Here is a 17,174-nt window from a genome sequence, read left to right as displayed (position 1 = left end):
TATTGGAGATAATGAGAGCTATGGAAATAGTCTCTAAATATTGGAGAGCTATGGAAATAGTTTGTAAATAATGGAGATAGTGAGAGCTATGGAAATAGTCTGTAAATATTGGAGAGCTATGGAAATAGTCTATAAATATTGGAGATAATGAGAGCTATGAAGCTATACTTGCATATGAAATATTTGAGATAATGAGAGTTATGGAAACGTGATTTATGCTTGAGTTGTAGTTGCAGATGAAATATTTGATGCATACAATGCATTACTCACATGGAGGGAGATTCGTTTTTATATGCATACAGAGAGGGGACGGAACAACTTGATTCATTTTTATATGCATACAATTCAAATTAATTACATATTCTTCATTCGTAGAGACGCTTTAACATTCAAACTCAGTTTAACGAGTGGTTTCAACTTTGTGGGTTGTCTGCGTCGAGAGAGAGTGGAATAGTAATGTGTGAGTGGGCTGTGATGTTTGACATTGTGTCTTTATTCATCTCCGGTGTTGAATTGACTTAGGATGATTGGAAACAGAAGATTCTTGTAAGTAAAATGAGATGTATCTAATTTTGATCCGTAGGGGCAGTGTTGATGTATATCATTGTGTGGTAAGGTATATAATCTTTGGTCAATCCATGATTTTCCATTCAGATTCGGAACACTTGCAAACTAGGTTTGTGAAAGCAGCAATATCGGGCCCATTCAAATTCGGAACACTTGCAAACTAGGTTTGTGAAAACAGCAATATATGAGATTTAGAAATCTAATTACGCACCAAAAACTACACTTTCATTAGATTAACATAAACATAAATACATTAATATAAATATTAATAAATCAATAATAGTAATTCTATCTTAATCACACAATCAATTAATTGAATAAATTTCTCAATCAAATACTAATTTATAAAAAAATTATAATTAACGATTTAGATGAAATTCTACCATTACTTCCTACCTAAATCAACCTTTACAAAGTGTTCCTTTAGTTATAATACTAATGTTCACCAAATGGTTTCTTTATATATGACTCTTTCTCTACTTTCCTTATATCAATTTCTATTGTATCGTACAATGTTTCCATACTGCTCTCTCATGCCAACTTACTGTTTTCACGTATTTATAATATTACACTACTTTCATGCTCTGCAATCATTTTTGGATTTCTAGAATTTATATATAGACAGTTTAGCCCATATATATATAAATACATTCATATATATATAATAAAAGTCTTTAAATGTTATTTTTGAGTTTATTTTAATATTTTAGTATCTATATTTTCTATGAAATCTCTCATATTTTGATGTACTAATCCTTTGTGTATCAATCACTAGTTGTCTAAATTTCAAGTCATTTCCCTATACAATAATCTCTAATATACTATTATAAAGTGTAAGAGTATTAGGACCTTTACTGTGCATACTCTCCACAACTTCATATAAATAGAGTTATGTTTATACGTACAAGCACTCCTTTACTTACATTTCCAAATATAGTTACAAATATAAACATATCATACATTAAGAGATATGAAAATCAGGGAGTTATGAAAATCAGGGTAATCTCCAGCTTTCTTTTCTTTCAGACTACAAAATTTTTCTAATAATAATACTACATCAGAAGTATCATTGGATGAGTCTTTTTTTTTTTTAATTGCTATCCAATATGCCCCCTAAACTTTATTCTCCCATTTATTTTCTTTAGAGTTACAATGAATTCCAAAAGTACCTCGACATCATTATATTTAATATCTAATAGCTCCAATATGGCTAAATTCAATCGATTATTTGTGTTTTAGCCTTTATGCTCATATCAAGCCTTAATTTCCGATTACTTTTCTAGCTAAGAACTTTTTTCAGCCCTGTTCTCCTACGTGCATGCATATCAAAATGGTATACAAAGAAAAACAAAAAATAAAAGAATAAATAATCTTGCATGTAGGTATTATAATATCAATATGAACACAACTATGCAATCTTGCTACTATTCTGTCACCACAGGTTATTGAACTATGCAGAAATGAAAGAAGAATTTAATATAAGTTTAGCTACCCATTACTGCTTGGGGAATATTTCAGAATAGAGCATCTTCCACCAAACCTTGAACTATCTCCCATAGTGCCCACTGAGCTAAGACATTCTTGCCTCTGGAATCTCCTTGTCATTGATTTTTGGTGATTTATTTTACAAACTTCTTCCTAGCATATTTTAACAACATCTTTCTTTAAGGTCTGCCAACCTTTTAATATAGGTCTTTTGTTTTAGTTTTTCTCAAAAAAGATATTTTTATTTTTCTTTAAAGCACAATTTTCTCTCCACGGTGATTTAGTCCACCCCACTTAGTATTTCTCTCCAATCAAGTGATTAACATAATCATTCTCTCCCTTTATGTTAATTTAATTTCTTTTATTGCCCCCCAAGGGATTTTTAGGAGACTTTTAGGGAATGTCCTACACACGTCTCTTTACTACTAGGTTCTTTCACTTTACATAATTTTGAGCGATGGCTCAACTCTGCAGTACACATACACTTATATTCATTTCGTGCTCTTTCCCTAGCATGTTTTCATACATGCTAAACATGTACTTCCTATTTTCATTCATGCTTTCCACCTACACCCAACAACTATCCACATGCACCTAACAAGGTCAGCATCATCGATATATTATCACAACATTACAATAGATCCTTTTACTATGCCCAGTGATATGAATACTATTTACTTATGAACTTCAACATATGTAATTGTAAATTGCTTTTCACATTGCTCACATAGAGATCATAACAATAATTAATGAAATGTTTGTAGTATACTATTTTATATAGCCAATTGGATATCAGTGTACCAAATATGCATATACTACCTTTGCCACTTTCATGGATGCTATGCTATTATCAAATCATCCTCCAAGTGGAGTTAGCCATGACCATCTTGACTATTTTTCCCTTTATTTCATATATGGTGATAGACACTGACACTAAGCCACAGTCGCATGAGGAACAAAAATATTCATAATACCAACACAAGTAATTAAAGAGTATTTTTTCGTACTCAAGTTTCATTATTGAACAACATAATGTAATTCACAAATGTACTACACTTATTTCCCTTTAATTCAATCCCTTGAGGTGTTTTTTTAATTTTTTACCAATTTTGCCTGCAGTGCAAGTTATTTATGAATATTGCAACATGTTACTTCTATATTTAACCATAGATTCTTTTTCCTTTGCATGAATATGTTAACACTCACCAGGTTTGTGTAATTGGTTTCATCACTGCCAGACATTTTCGCACACACCCATGTGTATATATGTTAAAACAATACATCAATTAGTAAAAATTAAGTCTAGAAATTTTCCTAAGTAGAAATTTATGAAAATATCATGCTTAATTTGTTAGGCCACTCTAGGAACTTCTACTAACCTTCCTAGTTTATCTTGTGACATCATTGTAACATTTTTTTTTTTTTAATGGTCAATCTTGGTTGAAAAAAAAAAATAAGCCGTGAAGTTTCCTACGAAACGCCAATGTTTATTTCTAATGCTATAAAATTTTGAGATAATTTCATTCTTAATATTGCTACCAACCTAGGATTTCTTGGCCCTTGTCAGGGTCTAATTCACTTGTTCCTAAAATAATTGCATGTTTGTACTCCTAATTTTAGCTTTGATCCATTTTACTCTTATCCATTTATGTATAAAGTTGATGGGTTCTATCTCTTTTCTGCACTATTTTTTATTTCCTTCATGCTCTTCTCATTCCTTCGCAAATAAATTGTTGTTATTACTATTATTTTCATCTTCATAGTCCCCCAATTATTCTATCTACTTTGATATTTTCTCTAATCACCATTTCCGGTGATATTCTTATTTTGTCTTGTGCTTTTATCACCTACATAGTACGTCCTTCTAATTTACCATTGAAGACTTTATCTCCTTTTTTCTCATTCCTCACACTATATACTCCCATTATTGATGGTAGTCATACATTTAGCCCTAAAACTTCTAGTCCACCTGGGAATCAACTCTCGAAATTATGTTGATAGCATCTATTCCCTTGATATTTATGCCAATATTAATATTAAATATTCTCAAGAAGACTTCTTATTGATTACCCATTGAAATTTACTACACAATATTTACATTATACTTGTTCATAGTCCCTCTTTTTACTCTATTTCCTGTGCAGTCTATGTATGTACAACATGCTCCTAGTTTCTAGAGCCAAGACCTTTCTTATATGGTTATTATCACACAAGGAAGTTGGGTTTTGTTTGTGGTTGTAGTATGGCTTAAATATGGACGCATATGCATTTCTTTTCTTTTATGTCCATTTGAGTCTTAACCATATACATGCACAACTCGGTTTCGAAATGATTTGTACATAGGAACATTGTACATTCTAGATTCATAATTTAAATTCTTGAATTTTTATATTAACCCATACACACACCTATATATATCTATATGTTCTTTTCACAGTATCCCAAATTCTCTACTAGAAGATACCCATACTTTCTTCTAGACTACACTTCATATGAAATCATTTGTTTATATGGAACCTTTCATTACAAGGTTCTTGTACCACACGCTATGGCTTATTAGACCATAAGGTTGATCCAAGCCTTTTACAACAAGATGGTCAATGTTTTCTTTTCCTTAGTATCTCTTTCTAGAACATAATAGTAGTACACATCCTCATTATGTACAATTATGCATATAACTATCATAGGATTATAAATATGTACTTAGGTTATGAATAATAATCTATGTAATCCTATTCTTTAATACCTTCGTTCCACTACAATTTCTTTGGGGAATTCAAGAATGACATGTGTGCATCTACTCTAGCTTTTGTATCTCGAGGTTCTATAATTATCGTTGGATCTATTAACATTTTGACCTCTAATGACTAGGACAAACAATTCATTTATTCCCCATCATCATGTACAATTTCCAGCTGAATATCAACACAATTTACATGATATTGCTTTTATAATAGTTACAAGATTCTTTCTATACAAGCGCAAGGTTCCTGGTCATAATTTTTTTATTTTTTTTGACAACCCTCTTATTCTTATATATCCAACCTTGCCTTTACATATATATACCAACCTTCTTTTAAACCATGCAATAGCTTCCTACTTTCATGTGTGTGGGATATCTGGGGATGTCTGTTAATAGAGATTTTGCCTCACCTTGTAAACTTGGTGCTTTGAGACATGAACCACGCGGTTACTCGCAATTGTGGTGATCTCGATTGTAACCTTGGAGGCCAGAATTTATTGGGGTTAGCCAAAAATGACTTGTTCTATTCCATTGATGGTCACACAAATTCCATATCTTCCTCTAGATCTTGTTCTAGTACCTCTAGATTCTCTATAAGGAAGTTCAACTCTCTTTCTACAAGGTGTTTATTTATTTACCCATATCTTATTAATTTTCTATTTCTATTTCCTTAAACCCATATCGTAAGAACCTCTTATGCCAATGTATAAAATTTTACTAATTTATTCACCTTAAATAGAAACCCAAAATAACCAAAAAAAATAGATTTTCTCCCTTTTATAGAAAATTAGTGCATGAAGTAACATTATTGAATTTGTAGTATTTAACACTAACAACAAAAATTTGTGAAAAATCTTTACATAATCCCATTATACTTGGTACATCTCTTCTTATAAACTGTGTAATGGTATTTCATTCTTTTTTCTATATTTGGTCATGTGCATGTTCATATATGTGAGATACTTGCTTTTCTTTTGCCGTTTATAACTATTCAATCCTCTCCCTTTTCACGAATTGATTTATTACTGATTATTTCAAGTCTTCAAATCTTATAATCCTTTGGACATTTATGTTTTTGAAAGTCACGGTTCATCACACCTCAGACTAATCTAGCTCATTTCTATATTCTAGTTGTGGGTTGGCCCATAGGCCTCAATATTTAACCTATAGCTCTCATACCACATGTCACATACCCCATTTACCTTAGAAAAAAATTATTTTTAGTGTCAACTACAATTTCCTTCTTTGTTCTTTAATTCCTATAACAAGATCATTAGTTTTATTATACCTATGATTCACATGGAGTTTGATCCCCATTTTATTTTTCATCAATTGTTTTCATGCTTTATAATAAAACCTTTCTTGTTAGCAATACAACGATGGTCAAAGACTAGTAATTTAGTGCACAATATAAGTGCCCTACATTATTTTATAATATTTTGTTCTATAATTATAACTATTATTCATGTATGGGGATCCATATACTCCCACTGTATTAAAGAAGGTTCGCGTGTGAGTTTTTCCTTGTTTCACTGGCCATGAGTTTCTTTATCTTTCACACACATATATATATAAAAGTTATACCTTAAAAATGCTAGGTGGTAATTGGAAATGGTATTGTTATTCCAAGATTGATTTAAACTTATTTCATATCTATGTAAGTGAGTGAGCATATTAATGTGAGACTTAAGGGTCTAGCTACATGCCCCTGTGCTTGTATACTTGGACAAAAAATAACTACCAGCTAATCATTCCCATGTGCACCTCACGTGCCTAATAGAATAGACCATGGACAATGGTACATTTTTGGGGAGGTGTGGATGGTCACGATTGTTTGGGAAAACCATTGGGTTTCCTTTTTAGTATCACCTCTGGTGGCCTTTGATTATTCTTTTCTGCTGGAAAAAAAATATAGCGTCCATCTCCGACAAGCCACCAAACTTCTCTTACATCGTTTCTCTGGTTTTAAGGTGATTTAACTCAGATTCCTAGCTAGACAATGGAGAGCCCGTTGGATATTTCGTCTCTGACATGATGGTAAGCTCTTATCCCCATTTATGTGGCATTCATAGTTGAACTAGAGTCAAGTTATTTTTTGATAGCATTAACACTCCTTATTTTTGTTTTTAGTATCTTTGGCTTGCCCCTTGCATGCCCGGCTTCCTGGTAGAGGGGTCAACTTCTTAATATAGGTAAAATATTTTCACACGGTTTCTGAAATTTCAATTTTGGGTGTTAACTTGTTAAACATGCTTGAGAAACAAATTTCCCTTCCTTGCTTTCTTTATTAAATTTTCGATGCCATTATTGCAAGATGAAACCTTACTACTTTCCATGGGGGTTTCATCCATCACTATCTTAATTTTTTTGGCCTTATTTATAAGATAATTAGGATTGCTACATCTTATTTTCCCAGCCAACTAAAATTTCGATTGGATAGAAAAACTACATGTAGGTTTCGTCTGCTCTACCTAGAAATTCCTTGAAGATTTCATGACGCAGTTGCGAACTGTATTTTGGCAATAAGGTATATATCAGTTTGGTGTTGGTTGCCTGTACACTCCCACTTCATTTAGTTTCATAGGAATTTCAACTAGAACAGATTTGTTCTCCTTTTCTAGATGTGCTTTTGAACTTGATTTCCCTTATTTCATAGTCTATAATAAGGGTTTCCATGTTTTTTTAGTTAATTTTGAATGTTTCCTACATGACGCTCATCGTCAATACTCCTCACGATGCCCTTCCATTATATATATGAGAGGGAGAACTTTGTATACTTACTGACTCCTCAGGTTGCACTTGTTACAAAGGTAAATTGATGTTGTGGCAGACATTTCATAAGATAACTCCTATACTTTGGCTCCTTTGTAATAATAAAATATTTTTTTCCCATTTATTTACCTAGGTGCATATTCCCAGTATTTTACATCAATCACAGGTACTTGTACTTCCAGGAACTCTTAATTTTCCTTTTATGTATTTCATAACAACTTGGATTTCTATTACCTCCCATTAAGGCTAATTCTTTCTCCTTGCTTAGGTGGGACTCTCTGCTACCATTCCCTCTAGCATTTATACTGTAATGTGATCAACTAGGGACTAAGGAGTTGGCCTTACTCATGGACTATATATCTCATTCAAAAATTTCTCTCTTTTTCCATTTGATATCATTAACTTGTCAATTCTATGAAGATTCTAACCATGACTTCTCACCTTTTCACTATAGTTATAACATTCGACACTTAAGGAATATTTGCATATGTTGGGTATTAATTTTTCTTCTTAGTGCACACTTTTACTCCTATTTTGTTTAGCCTCAGGTCGGTCATTTTCCGAGAACTTCACATTTTGTGCATGCATCGATGTCATACACGACTTTCCACTAGGAATTTCAGAATTTTCATATAGGATTTCTTAATTTTGTTGACTTTGACCCCATGAGGGTTTACTACAACTTATTTGGGTTATGATTTCCTATTGTCAAGGGTATTGGCCTTGAGCTCTAAATGTAATGGATATCCAGTTATGTCCTTGGACTATTGTTCATGTTGCAGAATTTTGTATAATGTATGCAATATAATTTAATTTACACATTATTATTTTTAAATGAAAATTTCGTTAATACAATATGGGTCATACATTTCTGTCTATTCTTTAATGAGTATTCGAAGTCAACTTGAATTCGTTCCTTTTTCTACAAGTTTTATAATTAGCAATTTGCATGAAGTTCTACCATTACTTCCAGCTTATGTCAACCTTTACAAAGTTTGCCTTTAGTTATAATTCTAGTGTTCGCCCAATGGTTTCTTTATATATGACTCTAGCTCTACTTTTCATATATTAATTTCTACATAATGTTTATAGTAGCTTTATAATAATTACTGTAACTGAAAATATTTAGGTAATTATTTGGTATATCTAGTAGACACTAGATTCATCATACAATGTTTCCATATTGCTCTCTCATGCAACTTACCGTTGTCACGTACTTATAATATTACACTACTTTCTTGCTCTACAATGATTTTTGGTTTTCTAGAATTGTTGTATAGACAGCTTATCTCATATATATATATATCTGTGTGTGTGTGTCTTTAAGCTTCACTATTGCATTTCTTTTAATATTTTAGTATCCATCTTTTTCTATGAAGCCCCTCATATTTTATGTACTAATCCTTTGTATATTAATCACTAGTTGTCTAAACTTTAAGTAATTTCACTATATAGTTACTTCTAGTATAGTTTTATAGAATGTAAGACTTCTAGGATCTGTAATGTGCATACTCTACAGAAATTAATATAAATAGAGTTATGTTTATATGAACAAGCACTCCTTTACTTACCTTTCTAGATAGACTTACAAATTTAAAAATATCGTACATTAAGAGATATGAAAATCATGGTAATCTTTAACTTTCTTTTCTTTGAGACTATACATATTTTCTAATAATAATAATACATCAAAAATATCATTAGATAAGTTTTTTCTTTTTTTCTTTTTTTAATTGCTATCTAATATACCCTTAAACTTTATTCTCCCACTTATTTTCTTTGGAGTTACAAATAATTCCAAAAGTTCCTCGAAATCATATTATTTAATATCTAATAACTCCAATACGACATTAACCTTTATGGTAAGACCGATCATTAACTTCAGATTACTTTTCTCATTAAGAACTTTTTTTGACATGGTTCTCCTACGTGTGTGCATATCAAAATATTAGACAAAAAACAACGATAAAAAAATAATACATAATCATGCATGTGGATATTATAACATCAATATCAACACAAATACACATTCTTGCTCCTCTTCTATCACCATAGGTTATTGAACTATGCAAAAATAAAAATGAAAGAAGGATTTAACAAAAGTTCAACTACCCATTACTTCTTAGGTAATATTTCCGAATAGAGCACCTTCCACCCAACCTTGAACTATCTCCCATAGTTGCCTCAGGCTAAGACCTTCTTGCCTCCAAAATCCTCCCCTCATTGATTCCTTGTGGTTTATTTTATAGACTTCTTCCCAACAGATTTTACCAACGTCCTACTTCAAGGTCTCCCAACCTTTTTACCTAAATCTTTTTGTTTTAATTTTTTTCAAAAAAATACCTTTCGACAATGTGTATTATTTATTTTTATACATTTAATATTTTTAATAATAACAACCACATTTAGAAACATGAATTTGATCAGCAAACCACCATTTTTAAATTTTATTCTGCTATGAAATCATGAATGGATATCTATATTCTTGCAAATGATTAGCATGAAATCCTATAACAATACTTGCATGAAAGAAACACGGGGCACAAGAAACATGAATATGAGGCAGGGCTCTGTGTGGTGGGAGAAACTGTGTTTGGTTCAAGAGCCAATTAATTTCCTGGTACATTTAAAGGATTGAGTGTGAGCAGCGACTGAATCGCGAAACCAACCTCCTTCGACTGCCATGTTAATATGATGTGCTGACGCGTGCTTTCGAGCATCAATGGAGCTCTCATAATTCCTCACTAACTCCACCTTGCCATTGGAAATCACTTTCGATTTTGTAGTGCAACATCCAGGACGGCACACAAAAAGTCCTGCTGCCCACGCCCCAACTGAAGAATGTGTTGGAAAACATTGATAAATCCAACCACCAAAATTAATGCAGAACCTAGTGTCTTCTAGAGAAGTCGGCGTCTTCTGGAGAAGTCGGCGGAAGTCTGAAGAGCTGGATAGCTTCCTAGAGAAGCCACCGCCTCACCAACTCCAGAAACTTCCTCTTTGTGTATAAAAATAAGTTCAGTGATTGAATGAAGATAAGTTACGAAGTTGCAAGTTTTAAGTGTTTCAAGTTTCTGTGTTATGTGTCTGAGTCTCTGAGTCTCTGATCTCTCTATTATGGTATTAGAGCGATATCTAATTTGGTATCAGAGCTGAGGGTGTGAGCTCAATGAGTATTGGTGAGCCATGAGTGAGGGCGACTGAGCCGAGAACTCAGGAGTGAGGGCTGGTAAAGAGCTGTGAGCTTAGTGAGTGTTGGTGAGCCATAGTCGAGTGGGCTCGGTGGAGTGAAGAGCTGAGGGTTTGAACCTGGGTGAGGTGAGCTGCATGAGTTTGTGAGAGTTCTTCTGCAAATAGTGTGCCTGTGAACTTGCAGTCCCCCTAGAGAGATATGTTTGTGTTCCACTTGTGAACTCCTGAAGCTAGGTTACAGATTGAAGAGAAGGAGCTGTGTGTGTGGCTGCGTGTGGTGGAGCTATGTGCTCATCGAGTTGGGAGCTATGTGCTCAGCCAGTTGTTGGCTCAGCAAGTTGCAATTTAACTCTTGCTGCCTGTGGACATTAAGCTGTGTGGAAAGCCTGTTGTGCAGTAGAGTGCTGTGGGTAAGATGAATTGTGCATGTATGGCTGTCGGGCCCAGTGGTTCTGTGTGATTGAGTGGTGAGTAGGAGTCGCTGAGCTGCTCATTGAGGCTTGTGAACATCAGAAGGCCGAGATTTGTGAGGGTTGTGAGGCTAGAAGCAGAGTAAATCTGTCCAGCTGTGCAATTTCTGTGTTTAATTGCCATCGAGGTGAAGGCCCATGAGAGAACCTTTGGTTCTAAAGTAAAAATTGCTGCATGTTGTGTAAATTTGTTGGTTTCATGCTATTGTGTGTAAGTTTGTTTTCTAGAGGCTTTCAAGCAAATCTTTGCAGATCAGTGGGAAAAGCCGCGGACTTGGTGAACCCAACGTGAAAAGACTGTTGCGGTGTTGAAGGTGGAAAGTCTATGTCGGTGTTGTGTGTGGCGCATTAGTGTGACCACATTGGTGAAGGGCCGTATTGTTATGGCTGTTGCCAGCCGTATGAGCCTTGGAAGAATCATAGTGTAGGAGCGTGTGAATGTTGACTTGCCGAGTTTGGTGTGTTGAGTAATCTGCTAGCTTGGTCCTTGCGTGTGGTCCTTGAGTAATCTGCTAGCTTGGTCCTTGTGTTGAGTAATTGCGTGTGGTCCTTGGAGTGTTGTTGGTGTGGCCTATTGTGTGGACCTAGTTGTTGCTAACTGTGGAGTAAAAGCTTGTGGCTTGGCATAGCATGGCAGTTGAATTTTCTCAAATGGCAATAGTTGCAGAAGAAGATCTGAATCAGATAGAAGAATATGAAGACACTGATGCAATACTGAAATGATTAATGCCAGTTTTGCCAATTTTCTCAGGTAAAAATTTTAAGCTTTGGGCAATTAAAATGGAAGGATTGCTTGGTGCAGTAGATTTATGGAAATTTGTCCAAGAAGCTTCTATAAATTTTGACGATAAGCGTAGAAATGCAATAGCTTTGTTTCTTTGAAATACAGTATGGAGGGTAGTGAGAAAGCTGAAGTTGATGAAGGAGTTGTTGCTAAAGGTAATTGTGTTGAAAGAATCATAGCTGAGATCAAGACTGAAAGTATATCTGTAGTTGACAATAGAGTAGCATGTGATAGTGAGGAAATTACCTGTGATGCAGAAACATATGAAGTCAAATTTGATGATAATTATGTGTCTCATGAAGAGTGGTTCAATCTCATGCATGAAAAGCATCTTATTGATGAGTTGTTGTTTGGTGAGAAGAGTTGCCTACCTCCATACACAAATCAAATGCAGGACAACATATTTGCAGCAACAGAATTGACAAAATAGGTTGAAGACATGAATCAATCAACTATGTCAACAAAGCAAAATGATGGAAGCAAAGCTCTTTCCAAAGAGCACGATGACAAAAATCAATATGGTTTTGTTTATGAATCTAACGTTGTTTTTAAGTGTGCAGATATTGACAGCCAAGAAGAAGCAATAAAAGAAGAAATTGCAAGCAGTAAGGACAAGTATAAGTCCCAAGAATGTGAAGCAATGTTGAATACAAAGAATGTTAACCTGCAGTCAAGAAAGGAGAAGCTCAATCACTATCTTATGACAAGAAAGGTGAAAATGAAACGGCACTAGCAAAGGAAAAGGAACAAGCATGGACCCTTTAATAAGAAGGCAAAAATGAAATGTTTTTTTGTAAGCCTAGCTGAGACTTAGACCAGAAGGCATGTCAATTAGGAGTATGTTTACAGTGTCTTATATATTGTATAGTTGTTATATGGTTGGATTTAAAGGGGAGTGTTGGAAAACATTGATAAATCCAACCACCAACATTAATGCAGAACCTAGCGTCTTCTAGAGAAGTCGGCGTATTCTGGAGAAGTCAGTTTGAAGAGCTGGATAGCTTCCTAGAGAAGCCACTGCCTCACCGACTCCAGAAACTTCCTCTTTGTGTATAAAAATCAGTTCAGTGATTGAATGAAGATAAGTTACGAAGTTGCAAGTTTTAAGTGTTTCAAGTTTCTGTGTTATGTGTCTGAGTTTCTGAGTCTCTGATCTCTCTGTTATGGTATCAGAGCGATATCTAATTGAATGAACGTTCCGTTTGTGTGAAGGAGTTGGCAGATGGGGATTGGGTTGACGGGTAGCAAGCACGAGTAGGGGGTTGTGACCATCACCTTCAGACGATTGCCATCCTCCTGCTGCGACGGCTTTAAGAGAAGATTGAATGTTACTGCGAGCATTTCCGTCGGGTTGAGGTGCCGGAGAAGCTGTAACCCCGTAGAAAGGGGCCTTCCTTAAGCAACAACGTCGACATAAGTAGGGCGACGGCAGTAAGTAGAATGACAGAAACATTAGTTTTCTTTTTCCTAGGGAAAGCCATCATCCTTTTGTGCTCTTATGTTCAACGAAGGCATTGGTTTCGTGACAATCTTCTGTGGATGGGTTAGACGGTTGATAGTCTGTAAATATTGGAGATAATGACAGCTATGGAAATAGTCTGTAAATATTGGAGATAATGAGAGCTATGAAGCTATACTTGCATATGAAATATTTGAGATAATGAGAGTTATGGAAACGTGTTTTATGGTTGAGTTGTACTTGCATATGAAATATTTGATGCATGCATACAATGCATTACTCACATGGAGGGAGATTCGTTTTTAAATGCATACAGAGAGGGCGAGGAGCGGAGGCACACCCTGACCCTGGATTGTTGAATACAATTCAAATTAATTACAGATTCTTCGTTCGTAGAGCAGACGGAAGATAAGCGATTGTCTAAAGGTCGCGGCAAAGCCCCGCTTTAACGTTCAAACTCCTTAACGTTAACCAGTGGTTTCAACTTTGTGGGTTGACTGCGTGGGATGTTTGACTTTGTTGCTTTATTTATCTCCGGTGTTGAATTGACTTCGGACGAATGGAAGCAGAAGATTCTTTGAAGTCAAATTTTGATCCGTAGGGGAAGCGTTGATGTAATCATTGTGTGGGAAGGTATATAATCTTTGGTCAATCCCTGATTTTCCATTCAGATTCGGAACACTAGAAAACTAGGTTTGTGAAAACAACATTATTGGACCCATTCAGATTCAGAACACTTGCAAACTAGGTTGGGAAAAACTGCAATATCGGACAGATTGAGATTTAGAAATCCAATTACACACCAAAAACCAAACTTAAATTCTAATTTATAACCTATAATAGATACACCTATTATTCCATATAATATAAAATGTTCTCTTATAATTTTATACTTAAAATCCCAAGCAAAAATATCTATCTTAATTTTTTTTTCATAAAATCACTAACTTCAATTTTTTATTTAAATTTGATAAATTTGCCAACTTTAAATATATAAATTACATCAATTTTTTTATTTTTATTTTACCAATATCCATTATCTAAATAACTTATTATATATTATTGTATATATCAAAAGTCATAGATTTTTACAAATATTAAAGCACTGCCAACGAATTTCCCATACAGATTCTTATTGCATAAAAAGGGGCCTTAAACCGACTGTATACCATTTCCCCAATCTCAAAGGGGTTTGTGAGGACTATTAAATAGAAATTTATAATTTTGGTTAGTCTTACTATATTAATCCATGAACCAAATAAACCGTGCACTGTATCGAATTTCAAATCTACGTATTAATTAACGAACCGAATCAAACTATTGAATTTTTGAACTTTTTCTTCGAGTACGGCTGAATTTGGTAACTATGCATTATATCACCTATGGCCACATATGTTAAGAGGGAACCAAACCAAAAGGCTCGAGGCCCATAGCGAAATCCATTTCTCCGATAAAAAATATTGTGCTAGTAGATATAAAAATGATTTTCTCATTATATCACCTATGGCCAAATATGCTAAGAGGAAACCAAACATAAATGCTCAAGGTCCATAGCAATATTTAAAAATACTTCGCTTCCATGGTATCCAAAAGAAGCACAACATAATAGAAAACAAAAAATATCATATCTATATTCTTCAGAACAAAAATAAGATGTAGACCACCTTGAAGAAACCAAACCTGTAAGACACATGAGAATTGATGTCAAAAATACCTAAAGCCACCATTTCTAGTCATGCTCAGATAAAATCAGAACTGAGTACTATCACTTGGAGGATCTATGCGATCACCACAGGTGAAGTCACTCATAACGAAGATTTCCACATGATCGAAACGAGAGTCCACATAGTCTGGGCATAAATCGCTCTCGTGTCGTAGAATGGCATCATTTGGTACCAGGTCGGAAGTTGCTTTGTCTTTCACTAGCCATTCTTCTTCTACTCATAGTGATGCTAGCAGCACGTGTCAGAATGCAGAAGATTTAGTTGAAAGCACCATCCATAAAAATTTTGTTGGGCATCTCCATACTTTACGTGATTATCTATCTTCCTAATTTCATGCAGCAAAAACAATGAGATTGATGAGCTAGTATATCTTACCATTCCCTTGCAACCTTAGTATCTGGGTCTCAAGTTGGACAAGTGCCCATGATGACCACCAATGGATGGGAGAGTCGAAAAACCAAGATCATAGGTACGGGCGTGCCCATGATGTGCAATAGTCGTGCAGACATAGTGGCAGACACATTCGGTTAAAGGTGAAATTAACTTTAGTTCCTTTTAAGTGTCTCATCATTTCGAACAAATAGTCATTTGGAGAAGGAAATATTAACACCATCATCAGTTAGTGGGTATTTTATCTAGCATGCCATGAAATGGGCATTTTATCTAATGATTAATTGGATATATGATTTTTGAGCTCATTCTTGAGTAGAACTGAGTTCAGGAAACACACAACGATCAATCTTTGGAGGTTGATGCTTGTGAATCCCTGGTGATATAATATTTTATGGCGATAATCTAGTTTTTACATGAACACATCATAGAGGTTTTGGACTCACTGACAGAATAGATTCCATAAAGGAGATGTGATTAACAAGAATGATGAAATTGAGATGGACATGGGTATCTTTTCGAATACAATTATATGCCATTGATCACATTTATAATGTATTTAGGTGAGATTAGAGTATTTGCTGATTTTTATTTATATCATAAGCAAGAAACTACTAGGGTTTGATATTGACCCGTATGTTGAGCTAGGGTTTGTGAATATATGATAATTTGTTAAACAAAGAGATTCATAGCTTGACATGTTGATCATGAAGCAATTGTTTATATTGATGATGATTTGGTAATCTTGTTGATGTTGTGAGAGGACTAACAATAAAAATAATTGTGTGGCAGTAAAATTATTTGTTTATCTTTATTTAGTAGAAAATAGATAGATTGATCTAGTCTAAAAATTGTGAAAAGTTGTCCAACGTGATGAGATTAAGGTTGGAGCCTTCAGCACAAGTGGCAACTTTCTCAACAGGGTGGCAGGGTGGCGTAAGGCACGATAGTGGAGTCTCCTTTAGGTTGGAGCATGAGAACACTTCAGGGCGGCAGTGTGATTCTAGGGTATGTTAGAGCCTGCAAAAATTATTGCATCCTTCCTGTTGCAGCTGGTGAATATGGTTTTGTAGCTTCCTTCAAGTCAAACCTATAAACTAGGATGTTAGAGCATTGTTCTAGTTGGAGCTAGTAAACCAAGGAATTGGAGCGTCCTTTAGGTTGGAGCTTGTAAACGAGGGGGTTGGAGCCTCCTTTAGTTGGAGCTTAAAATATTGATGTTAATTTTATTAAAGACAAATATTAAGAAACATTTGGTGGTTTTTCTCCCCGAATGGTTCCACCTAAAAATATGGTCTCTATTATCTTGGTGTTTGTGCATTGCTGACTGGTGTTGTTTATTTTTCATGTGATGTTGATTTATGTTGATATGATGTTAATGATAATTTATGCTCTATCAGGTTAAAAAATACTAATTGATGAGAAATATTTATTCACCCGCCTCTCAATATTTCCAACACCTGGGGACCATACCCAGCCTGGACCACATTAACCCTTAGCATGCTTAGATTTTCACCCATATATTTTGAAATGAGTGACATATACAACACGAAGTGCCTTAACATAATACACTCAACTTTATGCCCCA

Source organism: Pinus tabuliformis, chromosome 3_1 (assembly GCF_031772625.1).
Source record: "Pinus tabuliformis cultivar Carrire ecotype Pingquan chromosome 3_1, CPIR1, whole genome shotgun sequence".
Lineage (NCBI taxonomy): Eukaryota > Viridiplantae > Streptophyta > Pinopsida > Pinales > Pinaceae > Pinus > Pinus tabuliformis.
Note: the sequence above shows the minus strand (reverse complement) of the source record.